The 21168-nt window shown below is 35.9% G+C and overlaps 1 protein-coding gene across 3 annotated transcripts in view; it reads left to right on the top strand.

The window, feature by feature from the left end:
- The first annotated feature begins 553 nt into the window (after positions 1 to 553).
- Positions 554 to 21168, top strand: part of LOC145686671 (uncharacterized) — a 188349-nt gene continuing 167734 nt past the window's right edge. For 2 of the 3 annotated variants that reach the window (XM_081760181.1, XM_081760182.1), the window contains exon 1: positions 554 to 735. The gene's annotated coding sequence lies outside the window, so the exon portion shown is untranslated. The remainder of the gene's footprint in view (positions 736 to 21168) is intronic. The other variant, XM_081760183.1, reaches the window with a different exon arrangement.

The following is a 21168-nucleotide window of genomic DNA, read 5'->3' as shown; positions in this document are numbered from 1 at the left end:
CAGACGGTAATTTCATTACGTCAGCATTTATCATTAATGTTAAAGTTGAGTCGCTTATTGGCTGTTCGATCTCATAGTGTACTTGTGGCACGGTGGTTTAGTGGTAAAGCACTTATCTAAGGTCTGAGGTATTCCTCGTTGAATTTTAAGTAAAGTGACTTTGGGATGGGTGGACTGTCATTTCCATAGCTTTCTTGACTTTGTCCCCTTTGCTATCAGGTTCTCATTCCAACAAATATTATTTGTAATTAGATTGAATTCTTTAGAATCTCATAAAGCACAGAGTTAGGAACTTTTAAAAGATTAACAATTTATTACATAGCCTAAATATCTCTTAAACTAATCACGCAATATTTTAATCACATGCATCCTACTGTACTTACATTTGTATACAACTTTTATCTGCATGCAAATATAATATTGCTAACTTAACTATTTTACCAAATATCTTGTTTCAATTCTGTTGATTTGAAATGGTCTAGTGCCTAGAAAATGACATTATTGCTTTTTTAAAAAAATATTGGTGATTCGGGACAATCCTTATCATACAAGTTTCCAACCCTGTCAACCAGCCATTCAAATTGCAGCCGCAGCAAATAATCTTTTCCCGCATTGTATATCAACTGAGCAATAAATTTTGATTGCTGATTGTTTATTACTGTGATGAATATTTGTATTATCAATATAATATACTCATCACATAGGATGCAATTCTTATCCATAAGCGCATAATAGGTAAGATGGTATATTTTTTATATTATAACTACATATAATACTTGGTTGTATATGCATATATTACAGGTTAGATTCATAGGTATCGTTTTTAGAATCAAACACATTCTGTAGAAAGGGTAGTTTTTATATGAACCCACCGTTTATACATATGAGCAATAAGCGCATTCTATACGACCTTAAAAAGATATAAATAGGTGTATATGGATGGAAGTAACATGGCCCACACGATTACAAGTTGGTGTGATTCTGAGTTTTCACCTTCAAAATCTGAGTATCATGGAGTTTTTCAAACCTTTGAAGTAGAAATAGCATGTACAGTAATCCTACCAATTTTTCTTTTAGTTTTTTTTAAGAAACTGTAAAGTTCGTTAGTTGTTATCCTGCTAAAATAAATAAAATTTAAAACTTATGTGAATAGTGATTAGTGAAACACTGATGTTTATTATGTTTCTGAAAGAAAATAGTTAAATTGAAAATAGAAAGGATAGATGGCCTTTGTGTCGCAGAGTAGGTTCAAAATTTTCAGACTTAAGAACGTTAAAGTTTCCTAATTTGTAAGAAAATTCACTGACACTACCTTAAAAAGTGTTTATTAAGAATTCCTAGGTACATATTCATTTTAAAAGGACGTCACTGTTTTGCGTTCTGAAGTTTTCCTAGCTGGGCACTGGAAGCACAAATGCTATTGAATCGAGTCAGGGCAGGAGCACAGCATGGAAATAAGGAGATGTTAACCTTACAACGTCCGCTCTAGCTGGTATACTCACTCAGAAACAAGAAAGTACTATTAATTTTATGACAATGGATCAAAACTTCCCTAACCTTAAGCCAGCCCGTTCGTATCCCATACCCTACTGTGCGCAAGGAAAGGTGGCTTCTGACAGTTGGGTAGAACACGTAGAGTACTGGATGCGCTGTTGCCAGAGGCTCCGCAACAGAGGCAGCCCTCTGGCGACAGACGTAAGACATCTAACAAGTCGTCTCAACTACCAGCAAAAGCGCGGTCAGTGACCTTCGTTGCCTTGCAACAGTGTGAAAGAATACTGCTGTAATTGGCGAACAATCTTCCCTCTCGTTTTGTTTACAACTTGTGCAGCTGTCAGAGGCCACCTTTCAGTAACTCGATAATGCATATCCCTATCATACTCTAATCTACCCTTTTAAACCGGCCTTACTTTTGATGCGTGGCTGGAGTGTGTATTGTAAAGATTACCCACAAGGAGGTTAGTTAGAAGGGAGCAGGCGCGTCAGCAGTGATGGGTTTGTACGTTAATATGGGTGTCGCTAAAAACACTACGTTATGATAGGTTAGGTCCTTTCTGAACATGTTCACTTACCTTTACACTTCGTGAAATTTCAACGTTGCCTTCAGGGAACTGCATGACTGACTCGTTTGTAGCAGAATACATGAATATAAGTTCCGGTAGATAAAGTTCCATGGGCTCACATTTTTTTTACACCATCAACATGACGTTTATATTTGAATATGTGACAGTTCGCCCATTTCTTTATTTCCAATGTCCTCGTACATTTGCCATACATGCAACTTAGTTTCAATCAGGGTTGAAAAAGATCACGATTTTTTTTTTTTTAAATCATTTTTGTTGATTTTTTAAAATTTAAATCACTAGCAGTTGATTTTTTTAAACACTAAAATATAATTGTTCATTTTTGTTATTTTGTTTTTGATAAGTTACGGATGTTTCCCATCTTTTAGTGAGACTAAAAAGCAGAATTGGGGGTTTCTTGATATTTGTGCTGTGTTTTCTGAAGGTGTTTCTCATACGTGACAATTAGTCAGGACTAGTACATCACTGTTCTCTTAACTTGTAACAGTGGGTGGTCACCTTGATCTCGGGAGTTCAAATCTAAATGATTGAACGAAAGAAAGACAACGTATAGTTTTTCTTTTTTTAAAATCCGAATTCCAACTGCAAACGAGAAAGGATTTCATGCAAAATGCAAGGTATTTGGCTCAGAAATGCAAGGTCTTGTTATTCAACTGAAGAAACATTTAGAAGTGTGCAAAGCAGAACAACTAATGAAAGATTCTGGGAGTGACGAGAGTGACATTAAAAATTGGCCAGTTTTGTTTAATGTATGTGAAAAATCGATCAAAAATAGACAAAACGATACAAAAGAAAGCAAAAAATCTAAATATTAAAAGAAATGTAGGACACGTGCTCCAAACTCTCAAGCCGATCTCTGTTGCATTGGACAGGATGGCATTTATTCTAAAGTTGGGTGTCCGCTTTCGCCACGTTTTTTCGCTGTCATCCCCTTTCCACATTTTCTGGAATTGGTTATTAGTTTCATTAATCCGTGCTCTTCACAAATGTTAAAAATGTTACTTCACTTCCCTTGTACATCCGCCATGTTGATAACAAATGCTTGTTACTTTCGCACAATGCAATTGTTTGGTTACCTCGCGCCAAGTAGTTCCCTCCGCTCGGCGTATAGTCCCAAGTTTATAACCGCTTATATATAACAAATAAACATATTTTTCGAGCCCTTATGTATTATCAAGCACACAAACGATCAAATTATCTATATCTTTCCTGTAAATTTTAAAATTTTGCTGGAAACGGACTCCCAACTTTGGAACTTAACCCGACAGGATTCAAAGAAATGAAACAACAATATCTGACGCTGTAAGAATACGAAAGTGACTAAAAGACGCACTCCAAGACGAGGAAATAGAAAATAAGTATGAAAACAGGTATAAGGAAGCATTAACGCCTGCTTATTTCTTGGCCTACCTTCTCGATCCGAAACAGCGAAAATTCAAATTAACTGCCGAAGAAACGATTTAGCTTTGAAATTTGCAGAAGCTTATGGTGGTACTTCTCTACTGCCCATGGTAATTAAATTTCAGGCGAAGTCTCCTCCTTTCCCTAGCGAGATTTTCATCCACCTAGTTGTACAAGGTGTAACAGCCATTGAATGGTGGAAATCGAAAGCAATTATGCTTGACATGTAAATATGAAGCCAATTATGCAGATGTTCAGAAAAATTTGCACTGCAGAGTGAGTGTATGGCGTATTTTATAGTTTTGTTTATAAAATGAATAATTTTATACACTCTTCTATTTTTACTATATAGTAATAAATATCAGTATATTTTTATATAATGTTAATCTGTGTCGTTTTATGTAATGCCGTGTGTTCATATTTCTTGTACGCACTTAAATTTACCTATGGAAGAGGAATAATCACTAGATGTATTGTATAGGCAAATATTTAATTTTATTTTGTTACACATCACTATCATTCGCTTAAAAACTGTAAATGTATTCAAGGTAAACTTGTATATCAAGTTATCTTCACTGAGTATGACCAACATAATACAACACTATATAAGATGGTTTAGTAGTTAGTAGAAAGTAGTTTAGCACAGGACGTAGACACTGACATAAACGAACAGCTTGTAGTTTCTAATCAAAAGTGCTATTTCTTAAGAATATATTTTTCAATGTTCTTATTAATAATTTTGCGGTTATGGTAAAAAAAAAAAAAAAATAAAAAAAAAAATGTATGTGATATATACATATTACCAAGCATGGTATGTGAAATTCTAAACTGAAAATTGTGAATAATGAATTTTAAATTATTCATTGTCATTGACAATGAATTCTACATTGTCAGAATTCTTGGCCCAGGAATTTTAAGCTAAAAAATAGGTTTAAACTTGCATCCTACCTGATCTTATAATGCTACGGACCAGTAAACGGAACAGCAATGACGAGGTTGGCTAAATGAAAATTTTAGATCCCTTATATGATATCATCTGACAGCTATCTACTAATAAGGAAACAAACATGATTAGTGATTGTAATTCGTCACATTATTTAATGATCAATAATATGGCATTGCAAGAAGTACGGAAATATGATCTTAATAGCTCAGTATGTATTTTACTTGAATCATAAGTAATCTATTAAGAACATTTCTTCTGATTATTTTATTAACTGGATCACTGCCGCGACACAGTGTATGAATTCAGATACGAATTTTAGATTTAAATTGGATGAGAGTTTCAGAATGCTCAAAAGTACTGGATTTTGTTTCTGTTTGAGGGAAAATAAATTTAGTTTAAACCATTGATTTTTTTAAAAAAAAAAATCATGTGATTCATTTAAATCAAACAACCATGGTTTCAATAATCGTACCGTACCTTGGAACGTAGTAACTCGTCTTTATCAACATATGTCTGTATAAGACAATCAAAATGTCGCATTCAACTGCCATCTTATTTAAAATTAGGGAACTAATTTCTTCATTACACCTTAATGTGTGACATCATGTCTCCACTCAAAAGAGTACCAACAACACGCAGCGTTGTGCACATCAAAATAACGCATCACACTTGGGGCAAACTTTACAATACATGCTCCAGCTGATAAGTAGGTCCGCTTCAAAAGGGTATAGTAGAGAGTGTAGGGTAGAGGAGGATATGGATAAGTAGGGTATGGGTTAGCTTAAGGTTAGGGAAGGTTTGATCCATTTTCATAAATTTAATAGAAAGTAATTTCTCGTTTGTGAGTGAGTACCAGTTGGAACGAGCATTGTAAACTTAACCCCAAACTTGTTTATTTGGCGTGAATTTCGTGAAAAATAACGAACTCACCATTTCCTGTAAATTTTACGTATTTTTCATGTTTCTGGACCTATTCTCTGGCACTTAATCCAAAAGGTTTGAAAAAACTCGTTAAAAAAGCACCTGGACCCATATTGTTTTTTTCGAAATATTTCAATGTCTTGGAGATAAAAATATTAAAATGTGATCTATGTTTTAAGATTGTCATTATCACAATTTGCAATAATTTTCTATTCATTTCTGTTTTTGGGGAGAAAAAAGTGATTTTGAAATGTTACATTGGATGGCCGAGAAAATCTATACGGTAAATTTAGAATGGTTCGTGCTTCTATCCTCAAAATTTCAACTTAAAAGTCTCAAAATTGCACGCTGTAACGTGGATATCCGCTATTTTGAAAAATAACCGTCTTTTGAAGTTTTACGTTCGATCGACACTTTTTTTTTTTTTTTTTTTTTTTTTTTTTAATATTTAGAGTGTCTCCTGCTCCTTTGAAAATTTCAACTTGAAAGTTCGAAAATTGCATCCTGTAGTGTGCGTGGTACGGGCAGACAAATGAACAAATGTAGATTGAGTCGCTCCAGGACTCGCATCTTAGTGTTTCAAAATGTCTTATATGAAATAAATATCTTCCAGCCTAAAATAAATGGTTTTATTGTTGAAATTCACTTCCGATACATTGTGCGTTCAATTACGGGAATTTTGCGAGCACTTGTTGCAAGACTTTTCTTTCCCGAAAATTAATTTTAAAAAATGATCAAAGATATAATTCATATTATATAAATTAAATGTTTCAAAATAACTTAAATGAAATTAAATACTTTCCAGTGTAAAATAAATGGTGTTATTGTCGAAGTATTCACTTCTGATGTTTTGTGTGTTCAGTTACGAGAATTTCCCCAAGAACTTGAATAAGATTAGAAACAGGGTTGGAGTAAAAGTAGCTTTGAAATTGGCCAAGGTATATACGTAGATTTTTAAAATCAGGAAGTAAGGGAGACACAGAGTGGTGATTCTCTCGTATCGTGCAAGACTGAACTTGGTTGCTGTGGAAAATCATTTACTATCAGGAAGTTAGGGAGATTCTGCAGAGTGGTGATCCTTTCACATTGTGCACCATTGAACTAGTGACTGTAGACTAGAAAATCATTTCAAACTAAATTAGAAAATATCTTTCACGTTTTTGTTTTTCTATGTTTTGTTACTTTTTCATCTCCAATGTCATTTGTGTGGGCTGGAAGATGTAGCCATATTTCATACTAACTTCTACATTCGAGGTCAATATGTTCTCAAATTTTTAAAATTGCTCTTTGTTTAGTGTTTTCTAAAATATAAAATATGCATGTTTTACTTCCAATGGGCTATATTATCTCAAGCTAAAGGAAGATTTTTTTATATTTATTTATTTATATATTTTTTAATTCATTCAGAACTTTATAAAGGTCTTAGAAAAGACTTGATTATTGTATGTTGAATGCTGTTGTATACCTTACCGTGAAAACATCTAATTCGCCGAAGACAAGTCCAAAATCTCGTAAAAATCACTTTCAATTTGATCACCTTAGTTTTACGAATAATATATTAACAAAAAAAACTCGAAAACCCAGGTGTTTTTTCAGGTGAGTCCAACCCGAAAAAACTGAACGGGTTTTTCCGTGCTGGGCCCACTTAGGCACCTCCTCCCCAACACTTACGGTGTATGAAAATTAAGAGAGAGATACTACAGAATAAAATAATTTCCTGAAATGTTTAACAGCTTTTCTTCGGACAGTTCATGTATTTCATACAATGCATTATCGACTTCCTCACCATTATATGTACAGAATGTTGAACAACAGCTTCCAAGCAAACTTCACGCTAATTCAACCAATCAGACACAATAAATGAACCTCGAAGTAAGTGAATACGCATGAACGATTATCCCGTCCAGATAAAACACGCAGCATGTTAACGAAAAGGTAAGGAACACTTTGGTGAGAGAACCATACGCAGCACATCTCAAGTAGACCGATAAAGATCAGACGGTATGGCGTCAAATGTCAAATGACTTCAAAACGATTCCAAACGGCTCTATAAATGCCGTATCTAGTGGAACATAAACGTTCACAAAACCCGAACAACCAAGTGAATCAAATCACTGATTTAAAGAATCAAATGTCTGAATCATTAATGATTGAAATACCTAAAATAAATGCTTGCTCAATTAGCTAACAGAAGTACATTTACCCTAGCTTTAAAATAAGATCTTTCTAACACAAAGTTCAAAGATTGTCTTGCATGCGACCTATTATTCTTTACTATAGCATGGCACAAGTATAATAGCTATAAATACAGATTTTTCTGTTGGGTCGTCTTAACAGTATTATGATCGCTGGGGAAGAAATCACTCATGCGTTAAAATTACTTTGACTTCGTGTGCAGATTTTGTCCCATACAGAACAGTTTTCTACTAAATTAGTAGAATGCTTGCAAGAGGGAATTTGCTTCGTGACTCACCAGATAGGCTGATGAGCGAAGTCAGGTGAACAGTACAGAAAGTTTGACGCCGAAGACTGCGGCGGGATTTATTTACAGTCAGTTTTATTTAACACTTGCAGATACTCAAGTTTTCTTAATTTTTAATAGGGAAGATATTTAGTCCTACTGTTCAATTTGAAAATTGAGTATACAGGAATGGAGATAGTATTTTTTTAATATAAGTGCATATGCCAACAACCAACTAGGATAACAATTTAGTAGAAATACTATATGAGAGATTAGTGACATTTTGCGTCAAAAGGGGAAGAAAGAGGTCAAGTTAACGTCATAGCAACGGGAGACTTCAACAGCGTAGTGGAAAACGGATCTGAGAGTAAGGTAGTTGGATCAATTGTACTAGGCAGAGGAAACTAATGGGGCCAGATGATCGACTTTTGTAGGCAACATGATTTGGTGGTAACGAATATATGGTTTAAGAGAAAAACGGAGCTGTACACGTGGAAAAGACCCAGAGAGAAAAGCTTCTACCAAGTCGATTATATTCTCGTCAAACAACGCTTCACAAACAGTATACGGGACGTTAAGACATTGCCAGGGGCAGTCATTCATTGAGACTACAATCCTCTAGTTGCGGAGGTGCAAACATGGTTAAAATCAATGAAGGAAAATAGGAGAAATCGAAAATAAAATTTAGAAGTATGGAGAGTAGTGTGACAGAAAAAGAAAAAAAAAACTTCTGTGTAGGATACGATAGGGTAGGGAGCATACAAGACAACTGGAAAAAAGTTAAGCAAATTCTGGCTAATAAGCAGGATTTCCGTTCGTCCTGGAAAACCTGGAAAATGTCCTTGAAAATGCATTTCTGTTCATGAAATTTACAGAAATACTGAATGTCACATTTTTCATAACTTTATTGAAGATTTTAATTGATTGCTATTTTTGTTCGCTATTCCTGTTTTTCTGCTGAATAACAATTTGTCATGGTCCCTAATTACATGTGTCACGCTATCACGCAATGAAGATTCCATGTACGAAAAATAATTTTTGTTTGTAAATTTGTTTGGTGCACAAATTAAAATGTCATATAGAAAGAATGAAAATACATTTGCTGAATGTGGGTGGATCGCGTGGCTATAAGGAAAGTTGATGCCAAAACAAAATAATAAATTATAAAAAAAAAAAAACATTACGCTCCACTTTGTGTATTTAATTGTTGTGTGTTAATACTGTACTTGCATTAATATTCACTGCAAAAGCTACTGTACTTTTCATTTCGCTGTTCTGAGTTTTGATCTTACAGTTACAATCCTGTTATGCCTTCCTCTGTCAAAGCCCCGGAAAATTAGTGATTAATCCTTGAAACTTTTTTTTTCTTGTTCGAAGAGATGTATAGGAAAAGTCGAAAGAAAAAAAAAAAGTCAAGAGAGAAATAGGATTAACGATAGTATTGGTGTTCAGTACACAGAACTGAGTAATTGTAGTTATTGAAAGAATGTAAGGAACATTTATTTATTGTGGAATGGAGGTGAGCGTTAAGAGTATGAGTAATTACGGTTTTATAATATAGATACTCAGTTATACACGCTAATTAATATTCCAATATAATTTCCTTAGTCTCAGGAAATCAGATCCTTCGCTGATGTCCTGGTATAGAGACACAAAATGTTTATGCTTTGTAATATAATTATGGAGTCACTCAGTTTATCTCATACTGAAATCGTTTGGCATCGAAATTAATAGACTGGACAATATCGTTGAGACAGTTTTTTCAAGAAATCAATCAGAATCCAGTCTCTCGGAGTTGGAGTATATGACACTGAGTCTTGTTCATCCGTTACTGGATGTGTTAAATCCCAGAAAATAAATAATAAGTTCGGGTTCGCAAGTTGGTTATCCGTAAGAGTTTTCCTCTACTGTTTCAGCCACTTTTTCTGCCTTGTTCACTAGGTTCTTCAAGAACGATAGGTGTATGCTTGTTTAGTTGCTTGGTTGATTTGATTTAGAGTTTAGCGTCCCGTTCAGCACCTAGGCTATATAAGACATAGACCTACAGCGTAACGTGAGGTTCAAACGACATGAGCTTCAATCGTATATCTGTTAAGGGAGCTAACTGGGCAGCGTATTTGGTATCCCATCGACACGGTAAACTGGAGACCCGGGTTCGAATTGTGGACCAGTTGTACATTTTTTCGGTCTTTTTATATCAGTAACATGAATATTGAACTACTTTATTGACCACTTTGCACTTTGGTGCAAGGGTTCTGGAATTGAAATATGACCATTTACTATTTTATTCTGTTTCTGTATGAAAGAATTGCAAATTTGAATTAGACTAACATGGGATCTTATTTCAATTTTAGAATCCTTACACGAGAAGTACAAAATATGTTATGGAGTACATAGAACCTGAAACATAGCTGCAGAATAAGTATTATATATATTATAATGTCCTACGTGATATAGTGTATAAACAATACCACATGCCAGTGTTTACAAACACCACCACGTGGTTCGGCAAGAAGACTTCACACCAGATGGATCTGCAATCACTTGCAGACGACGGCTTCTAGCCCCTCCCACGGAGCAGAAGACGACATCGGAGCAGCAGCGCCACCGCCACCCAAGGAACCCTATAAATTGGATGTACAAAGGCAATTCAGTACCAGTTTTCTGGTGACCCTCCTCTAGTCTGCTACGGGACTTTAGGAGTAACCTAACCCCAGGGCCTCTAGTCTGCTTCGGGACTACGCCTATCCTTTCTCCTGGCTTAGCCTGCTTCAGGGCTCTGTTGGCCAACTAACCTACCCACTGCTTGCTTCGGAGCTTTGGGCACCTAATTCCACTCCGCTTAGCCTGCACGGGGCTCTGCAGAGCATAGATGGCCATTTTCCATTGGGCTCGCTCGGGCTCGTGCTCACCTGTCTCAACTGGGCTCGCGCTCACTTCTCTCAACTGAGCTTGCACTCACTCGGGCTCGCGCTCGTCTCTCTGGACTGGGCTCGCACTCACTCGGACTCGCGCTCATCTCTGGACTGGGCTCGCACTCACTCGGACTCGCGCTCACTTCTCCCAACTGGGCTCGCGCTCACTTCCCTCAACTGGGCTCGCGCTCACTCGGGCTCGCGATCACTTCTCCCAACTGGGCTCGCGCTCATTCGCACTCGCGATCACTTTTCTGAACTGGGCTCACGCTCATTCGCACTCACGCTCATTTCTCTTAAATGGGCTCGCGATCACTTCCCTCCACTGGGCTCGCGCTCACTTGAGCTCGCGATCACTTCTCCCAACTGGGCTCGCGCTCACTCGCGCTCGCGCTCACTTCCCTCAACTGAGCTCGCACTCACTCGGGCTCGCGCTCATCTCTCTGGACTGGGCTCGCGCTCTTCTCCCAACTGGGCTCGCGCTCACTAATTTCATTGGGGCTCGGGCTCGCGCTCAATTATTGAGCCCGAGCCCAGTTGAGCGTGAGTGCCGAACTCACGAACGTCGGGCTCGCGAGTTTGGACACCTATGATACAGACACAGACAATGACACGTAAAACCAGTCGTATTAACAAATGCTGAAACAAATCTTCAATTATGCGCTTATTCACCTAAAAATCATCTTCACTAACATGTCAGCTCATTAGGAGCGAATCCCCAGCGTGTACGTTAACATATACTTACGAGAGAATACCTATATCTCAGATTTTGAGTACAGTTTCAAAAGTTCATTTCCGTAAGCTGTAAAGGCAGTAATTGCTATGCTAATTATCACAAATTAAATGCAACTTTTGAGTTGCATACACACAACCTACTAGGGAATGAAGACCATGTACTAACAAAGAGTACACTGGAAAATGAAATAACATGTTATAACAAAAATTAAAATAAGATGATAATCGATACAAATGTAGAGGATGAATATGGCATGTCCGAACTTCGCCAAGTATGGTGGAAGAAGCTATTTGTTTACTCTCTTGACCAACCGCTAAGAACATTTATAAATCCATATGTGGCTTTGTTATACGCAATTAATACATTCAAATTCACGAACGATGACGAACTGAAGGGTACGAAGGTACAGTTGCAACTAACAACCATAGTCATAATAATATAGTTCAACTAAACAACGTTGAAAATAGCGGATAATTAGGTTGTAAGTAGAAATGACCAAAACTGAATAGTTTGCATCGATCATTCCGAAGAAATTTGGAGTTGTACTGAGCATAGTTTGGGGGGGAAGCGAGCATCCCCGGTGGGTATACTTCAGCTGACTTCTTTGGGGGGGGGGGAAGAAAATGCGATTGAGGGGAAAATTCCCCCTTATCTCTCCCGGTAATTCGCACCCTATATATATATATATATATATATATATATTATAGATAGATAGATAATTGGCTTGGGGCAATATAGTGCTAAGCCGCATTTGTAAAAGCAAAATCTACCCTTTGCTGTTGACAAATTTGCAAAAATTGATATTAGATGGCAGTAAATATCGTAAATGGTGTTCTTGCCTTCATTAATTTGTATTGTAGTGCAGCGATAAATTTCGTTTGTTTTTTTTCGGAACAATACGTATAAATGTGGCTTAAAATTATATTACTCGAAGCCCTTTATATATATATATATATATATATATATATATATATATATATATATGCAAGTTAGTTGGAAACCTGGGGCCCGTAAAATAGTGTTTCCAATCGAGTCCCACGTCTTGTAAGTCCATTAGGTTATCTTTTCTCTCTCACTTGAAGAAAGAAAACTTTAATTTTTTAACGGTGACTTCCCTCCGGAGCAGCATCTACTTTTAATTACGTGTTTGCTGTTTGAAGGCATATTGTCCTGTTACAATACAGTAAATATGAAAATTTCTTAATTTAAGTCAAATTTAAGAGTACTAAAACTGAATTTTTGAAATTGTTCGTTGATTACAGCCTGTAATTTGTTAAAACAACACTTATCAAATAAAATTACAAGTTAATGAAAGGTCAAGCAAGATGTTTGTGAATATGAAACTTACGTCATAATATCACTTTGAGTCAAGAAGTTATATATGATAAGCATACTGATAATGATAATGATAAGCATAATGTGGTTCTAGTTTTCGATTCATCTTTACATTTCTTTAAGTATAAAAATGTCAGTTGTTAAATCGCATAACATAACGGAAAAAATAGTAGCTACATTATATAAAATGAGGTAATTTTACGAACTGCGTTAAAACAGGAAATAGAATTATGTTTAAATATTGAGGTAGTTAGGGATCTCTTGCCTGTCAGATGTCAATTAACAGATTAATAATTTCCTTCTACAACAAGCAAGACTTTATTTTACATGAATTAAAGACCAAAATACAAATTCAGATTTTGCACTTTCGCAGGAGACCAATCCGACAAGCTTGGAGCCTTATATAAATGACAGCGAGTTGGTACAAATGAAAAATACAACTTACGGTATAAATGTTAATTTTCCACCCATGTTGTGTAGATGCTGTCGATTACTCGACGAGATGCTGGTTGGTTGCTGAGATGATCCTTGGTCCTCTCCCTTACCTTTTTATATTGTATAAATTTCGTCAGTCAGACCCTGAGGTTCTCCGTAACAGCCTTGTTTGTTCACTTAATTACTTTTTACGCTACGTGACTGCCGGAGAACCTCATTAGTCCATGATAAGTGTGACTGTTTATCCAAAATTCTTTTGTAACCTAATTTAAGTACACATACACTTTTTTTTTTTTTTCATATAATTACTAGAAAACAATGTTAGTTATTTGACAAAAAACTTTTTTTGATATATTCCTTTTTGCAATATGTTGAGCTTTTTTCTCTCAACTCATGTCATAGTTCCATTACAGTCCCCCACTGATGAGGAACTGTTCCTGAACATCATGTAGTGTGTGTCACTTTTTTTTTTCTCAACTCATGTCATAGTTTCATTACACAACTGTGAGTTGAAAAAAAAAAAAAAAAAGAAGTGACACACACTACGGTGATGTTCAGGAAAAGTTCCTCATCAGTGGGGTCTGTAATGAAACTATGACATGAGTTGGAAAAAAAAAGTTAGCTCAACATATTGCGAAAAGGAATATATCACAAAAGTTTAGTGAAATAACTAACATTGTTTTCTAGTAATTATATATATATATATATAAAAAAATGTATGTGTACTTAAATTAGGTAACAAAAGAATTTTGGATAAACAGTCACACTTATCGTGGACTAATGAGGTTCTCCGGCAGTCACGTAGCGTAAAAAGTAATTAAGTGAACAAACAAGGCTGTTATGGAGAACCTCAGGGTCTGACTGACGAAATTTATACAATATAAAAAGGTAAGGGAGAGGACCAAGGATCATCTCAGCAACCACCAGCATCTCGTCGAGTAATCGACCAGCATCTACACAACATGGGTGGAAAATTAACATTTATACCGTAAGTTGTGCCCGGACCCTCCAAGAGATGTAAAAGGGGAAAAACTAATTTTATTACTTAGAGACTGGTGTTGTTCTTGATCGATAAAGGGTCACTGATAGAGCAGCAATACATACTCTGACAGCGACGGCAGAAGCATTAGGCCATAATGCAGAGGAACTGGTAATAAATGGGTCTTCCATTCACCGATGCTGAGAGAAAATCCATAGCGAAGTTGTACAGAAGCACAAAAAACAATTTCAGAGTGTATCAAGTGCGTTAGTTGTGCATTGGAATGGATAACAACTGCCTTATTTGACTGGCAGAGAGACTGCCGACAGGTTATCAATAATTATTATAGGAGATGGTCATGAGAAGCTAAATGGTGTTCTCATTTTGTCATCATAAAGAGAAGAACATATTACTTCTACTATAGTACATTCGCTTGAAGAATGGAACTCGGTAAAGTTCGTGCAGTCAGTTTATTGTGACACTACTCCCTGTAATATGGGACATGTTAACAGTGCTTGCATTCTGCTAGAGCAGTAGCTCCAAAATAACCTTCTATACCTTCCTTGTAGACACCACGTTTATGGATTAGTTTTAAAATGTGTATTTGATAAGTGAGGCGTTGGATGGCAAAGTGGCGTAAGTCTTTTAAGAAAATTGAGATGTAGTCATTTCTGTGAACTTCAAACCATAATCTATTGGATGGCAACGTTGGGTATCTCAGAGTTAAAAGAACAGGCCATATGCCAAAAGATGGCAGAACAAAGAACCGATTTTATTATGCCTATATTTGGCCCCCCTGAGTTTGAGATGTATATAGATTTTATCAATAGAATAGTAGTAAATTAGTGAAAAACGTGAAATTTTACTTATATCAAGGGGTCGTCCCCCCCAAGCAAAATCTGAAATGACGCTCCTGGTAGTACACAGCGAAACAAGCAGTTCGTTTCAGTTTATGTAAAAGACTTCCAAAATTCTTATAAAGTCTGTATTACATAACTACAATAAAATAACATTACGTTGAAGCATTTTGTTTTTCACACGTAATAACTCTTATATGAATGTAGGTAACTTGAAAATACCAGATTTGTGCTTCTGGTAAAATGCTACCTCAAAAAGATATGGCACATGACCCTCTTCTTATTTAAAAATTTGGACCTGAATTCAAGATGGCGGACTTCAAGATGGCCGCCATGACAATGCTATACAAGATTAGATTCGCCTCTTCCTCTAATTCCATTATCCAAGATATCTTTCCATTCCCTTAAGCCGTTTCTAAATTACAAGAGTTTATTTTAGCTTTTCCCCATATGCTATGTATTGTAAACACACTCAAAACTTTAGGTCGTTTGGGGCACCATTTAAAATTATTCAATTGATGTAATTTTTTTCCTGGCGTAATTTGGTCCAATATGGAATTATTTTAGGAGGTAAGTCCAAGGAAATTACTAAATTTATTTTCCCCCATATAAATTAGGACCACCCTAATATATATATATATATATTATACAGGGTATCCAATATACAATGCAACGCGGAGTTTGGGATAGTAGAACTTTTGAACCTGAAGTGATACACGAATGATAGTTATACCAAAATGAAGCCTTGTTCATGTATATACTTTTAAATAGGAAGCATCGATTGAAGTACACTAGGAACCACACAGTGTTGCTACATGTAACCGAAGTTTTTTTTTTTTTTTTTTTTTTTTTTTTTGCAAAATATGTTAATTGAATCATAACTTATACGTATGGATGTTCTGTCGTTAATTTTCAGTTTGTTTAGTTGGAGTAGCTTGGAAAGTATGGAGCAGAAAAAAGAATTTTTCATTTCCACCGATAACTAATCGGATGAGGCCTCTGTAACGGGTTACTAGGGAAATCGTATTTTTCATAAATTAACACTCTGAATTGGCAACTGCTGATGTTTCAATGCATTAAAAGGTGTGTTAAGAATCTGTCTACGTTATTCAATTCCTGAAAACAATGAAAAATAAACTTTGAAATTATCATGATAAAACGTTTACTTACATGCACCCGGTAACACTGCTACAATCAGAAATGAGTTACCTGAGTCTACAGCGGATGCTGGGAGTGTCCCCTGTTTTGATTCAAACACTGGTTCACACCTTTCACCAGGTTCTCAACAACTTTACGAAGATTAGAAATGTTAATGTTCTCAATGGCACCGCGAATATTCGTTTCCAGGTCTTGAATAATTCGAGATTTGTTCTTGTATGCCTCTTGTTTTAAGTAGCCCCATAGAAATGAATAGCGGTGTTGCCGGATGCATATAAGTAAAAAAAAAAAAAAGTCATTATAATTCAAAGTTTGTTTTTCATTGTTTTCAAGAATTGCAGAATGTAGACAGATCCTTAACACACCTTTTGATTCACTGAAACATCAGTAAAGTTGCCAATTCAGTGTTAATTTATGAAAACTACGATTTCCCTACAGGGGCGTCATTTAGGGAGGCAGGGAGGGGCATTTGCCCCCCTGAGTTTGAGATGTATATAGATTTTATCAATAGAATAGTAGTAAATCAGTGAAAAACTCGAAATTTTTCTTATATCAAGGGGTCTTGCCCTCCCCAAGCAAAACCTGAAATGACGCTTCTGTTTCCCTAGTTACCCCTTTCAGAGGCCTCATCCGATTAGTTATCGGTGGAAATGAAAAATTCTTTTTTCTGCTCCATACTTTCCAAGCTACTCCAACTAAACAAACTGAAAATTAACGACAGAACATCCATACGTACAAGTTATGATTCAATTAACATATTTTGCAAAAAAAAATTATTTACACCTTCGGTTACATGTAGCAACACTGTGTGGTTCCTAGTGTCCTTCAATCGTTGCTTCCTAGTTTAAAAAAATATGCATGAACAAAGCTTCACTTTGGTATAACCATTATTTGTGTATTACTTCAGGTTCAAAAGTTCTATCCCAAACTCCGGGTTGCATTGTATATTGGACACCCTGTATATTTCTCCTTCTGGTCTATTTAAGTGTCCCTTGCTTTCAAACTTTCTAAAATATAAATATAATATTGCTTCAGTTTTTTAAAAATAAATACAGTAGAGCGTCGATTATCCGAAGTAATTGGGGACATGGGTGTTCGGAAAACTGGTTTGTTCGGATAATCGAACTGTACATGTTTATTTGCCAAAAAGAAGTACTGTACAGTAAATTTATTCATAAAAACAGGCATCTCTTCAAGTACTACAAAGTAACGTATAAAGGCAACTTTCGTAGAAATATATAGTATGTGGTACAGTTTATTAAACAAAAATATGTACATATTACATACGCATTTTGCATGAACAATACACACAGTATCAGTTTGTGTGCTAATTGTTGAAACACAGCGACTGGCGGCTTGGCCGGTCAGCAGCGCCTTATGAAGGCCCCATTAGAAACAATGTTCCGCCAGCGGTGGCTCAGTGCGGCGACTACTGTGGGGGCTACTCGGGTTGGGATTATGCTTGAGCTCAAAAATTTTGACCGTGCAGGAAGCGTTGATGGTAAGAACTACAGTATATATTTATATTGGTGCTTACGACATTTGTGGCTGTCTTGCTATTAAAATCTATTCTCATCTCGTTATCGACAGAGACAAGACGAGATGCGAGCAGTGTTCCCTCTTGTGAGCAACACTAAAAGTATTCTACATTTCTGTTTATCATTCTCATAGCTTTTGCTTTCCAGTCTAATCAGGCCTGATTTCAAAACGAGCTGAACGAGCGAGCCATCCATTCAATGTAACCTCTCGAAAATTACAGTTTTCTTTTTTCTGCCGTTGACCTTGGTGTTTATGCAAAGGTCGGCGCTACTACCACTAACATTCATTTTCTACATAGAGAGACATTTGGTTGAAATATGGAACTATACATTCCTTTTCCATTTGTTGCGTATTTATAAAATCTCCCATTTGCAGAAATTACCGGAAATTTTTAACAAATGACCGTCTGATTCAGGAAGCAAAATGATCGTTACTAACCAGTGTTGAGCACCCCGCACTCACTTTCGCTGGCGGCAATTTTTATCCATATTTAGGTCACCAAGCTGCGGAAAGAGTTGTTTTCCTTCTTCCTTTCCTTCCCTACTTGAGGGTGGAACAACGTGGATGTTTGGAGAATTCCTAGAAATGAGATATTATCTGTATCTATTTTTATTATATGAAAGAGACAAAAGAATGTGTTGTAGCGTTTTGTAACTAAGTTTGATCATCACACCACAATGTACGAATGACAAACTAAGAAGGATATTTCTTCATGCGATGTTTTTATATTGCAGAAATATTTTTACTACATATTATGTGTAAGATACAAAGAAATGCCTAGGAACATAGCTAAGAACTACTTAATGCTTTTAAACCTCATATGTTAAATCTGGGAGCAGGAAAATTCGGTGTGGGGAATGTTAGGTGTAAAGAAAGATTCGTTGTAGTAGGCCGTAGGATTTATTAAAAACTCAACTTTGAGAATAAATGAGCGTATTAGTTTGAAGTTCAAATTTTGTGTAGAACGTACTTTTACTGTCTACTTTATATTGCTTTATATTGAATTGTGTTACTGAAATTATTTGAATTCTAGATTTCGACGGATTTTTAACATTTTATGCCCCTTACATGACGAGAATTTTTTTTCGATGTCCGTTTATTTATGTTACTCAAAGGTGTAAAAATAAATGCCTCAACTAAAGTATCTGCGCCTGATTGGAGAAGTCAATAAGGAGTCTATAGGGTTGCAGTGCTTGTTTACCTTAACTTAAGGCAAACAAACTAAAGTGTCTGATTGGAGAAGTCAACTATTTGTACAACTATTATCTGATAAAACCATCCTGCTTTATATTGCCCTTTCTACTAAGACTTTTTTGATCAATATATTTTTGCATCTTACATATGTATATACAGAGTGATTCTTTCAAAACTCACGGATTTCATTTGGCTCTAGAATTTCTAACTGAAGTCCGATTTTCATGCGGTTTGCTGCAAATCATCAAGGAAGGATGGGAGATTTATGAGACTATGTTTACTGGTTTAAATTCTTCCGGGGTAATATAGAACAGGCCGTAAAAAAAAATATTCGCCATTGTACGTTACAGTTCGAATGAGTTATTCGAACCCGAGTCCGTAATATGTTTTAGCATTTGGGCCCGAGCTCGTGTGATAATCAAAAGAGCCCGAAATAAGCCCTAATTACAGAAACTTTATAATTTACGCAAAATATTATTTTTATTTATAGCAATTAGAAGTTTAGTTTTGCAGTTGTGCTTTAAAAGTTCTCCAGAAAGAACGGTCCAGACGTCCAATAAATATCGTTGTATATACAGTACATTTACAAACTTAGGCCCGAAAAGGCCGAGAAATATAGTTGTACATTTAAAAATTTACGGCCCGAGCCCGACCCGGAACCGAAGAGAGATATGCTTTGTAGGCCAGAGTCCTTCCCGCGGGCCGGATCGGGCTCAGGCCCGCGGGCTCGATCCGAGCCCGTGCAGACATCTAATATACAAGCACGTTTAAACTCATTTACCCAATTGTAATCAGTCGCAAACACAGGAATAGATGTGCCATGAACTTCATCCAACTTAGCTTTGACCCCTTTCGATGTTAAAGCTTTTAAATAGACGTATTTAATAACTGCACGATACACATTTGTTTCATTTTTTTCTAAATAAAGAAAAGTTTACTTCTTCAATCTACTATGACAATGAAACCACGTGACGGATATAGCTGAAGTTGAACAACAGTCTAGTGAAAAATTACGCTTACTATAAGCAAACCTTATTCGATACGAGTGTCATCTTTTGAATTTTCTAAGGACTTATTGAACGCTCCTCGTACATTCTTAAAGAGAGTTGCCTATAATTTTAAATTCTAAATTTGTTGATTGTATGAACACTGAACATGGTTGTATTTTTTAAGAGAATTCCTATGAGATATTTTCAGTGGCCCATTTTAATCTTTCTACGGAAAAATCTCAAAAACGGTTAAACATAAATGAACCAAACCAAAACTCAAATAGGAAACGCCATGGGGCACATGGTGCCACCCAGGGCCGCCCTACATGGGGATCAGGGCCCAATTGAAACATGGGGCGAGTGATACCTCTTTCGATAGATCTTCAAACACTAAACAGCGTTGTGGCAAAAGATTTTTCATATCGGTCACCGTATTCAAAATCACTGACTAGACATGGTGCCTGTATCAGATAAAACGCTCAGTACCACTAATATGTATTGTATTGTATTGTATTGTATTTATTTCGTCCTTTTTTTCATACATTTAGCACTGTATTGCAATGCATATGAAGTGGACACGTCATTTATATATAAACACAAAAGTAAAAAGAACAACAATAATGAAAATTACACACACTAGGTTAATAATTAAACATTACACCTTACATCTTATCCATTACATGTTGCATGATATTATTAAAAATAAAGTAAGAGTAATTATTACTTGCAGTGTATGTAGAAATCCTTGAACATATATCAAATACTAAAAACAAGCAACGACAGTGGTTACTGTAGATAATGTAGTTTTTTTTTTGTTTTGTTTTTTTTCTTTTGTTAGCAATTCATGTATTCCTCTATCGAGTAAAAGCAGTGTTTTAGTAAATATTTCTGTAGTTCTTTTTTAAATTTAGCAACAGATTTTTGAGTCTTTATATCTTTGGGAAGTTTATTGTATAGCATGATACCCGCGTATTTACACCCTTTTTCATATAATACGGTTCTGTGTTCTACAATGGAAAAGTTTTGTTTGTTTCTTGTATCATGATCATGTTTTTCTTCTACCCGCGTAAGAACACCTTCTAAATGTCTCTTTACAAATATCAGTAGATTTAAAATGTACAAACAAGGTACTGGGAGTATACGAAATTTTTTAAATATTGGTTTGCAGTGATCTTTTGGTTTAGCAGCCGCCATCATTCTTATTATTCGTTTCTGTAT

This window comes from Thermobia domestica, chromosome 5, assembly GCF_964235325.1.
Source record: "Thermobia domestica chromosome 5, izTheDome1.hap1.1, whole genome shotgun sequence".
Lineage (NCBI taxonomy): Eukaryota > Metazoa > Arthropoda > Insecta > Zygentoma > Lepismatidae > Thermobia > Thermobia domestica.
Note: the sequence above shows the minus strand (reverse complement) of the source record. Positions and strands in the feature narration are given on the sequence as shown.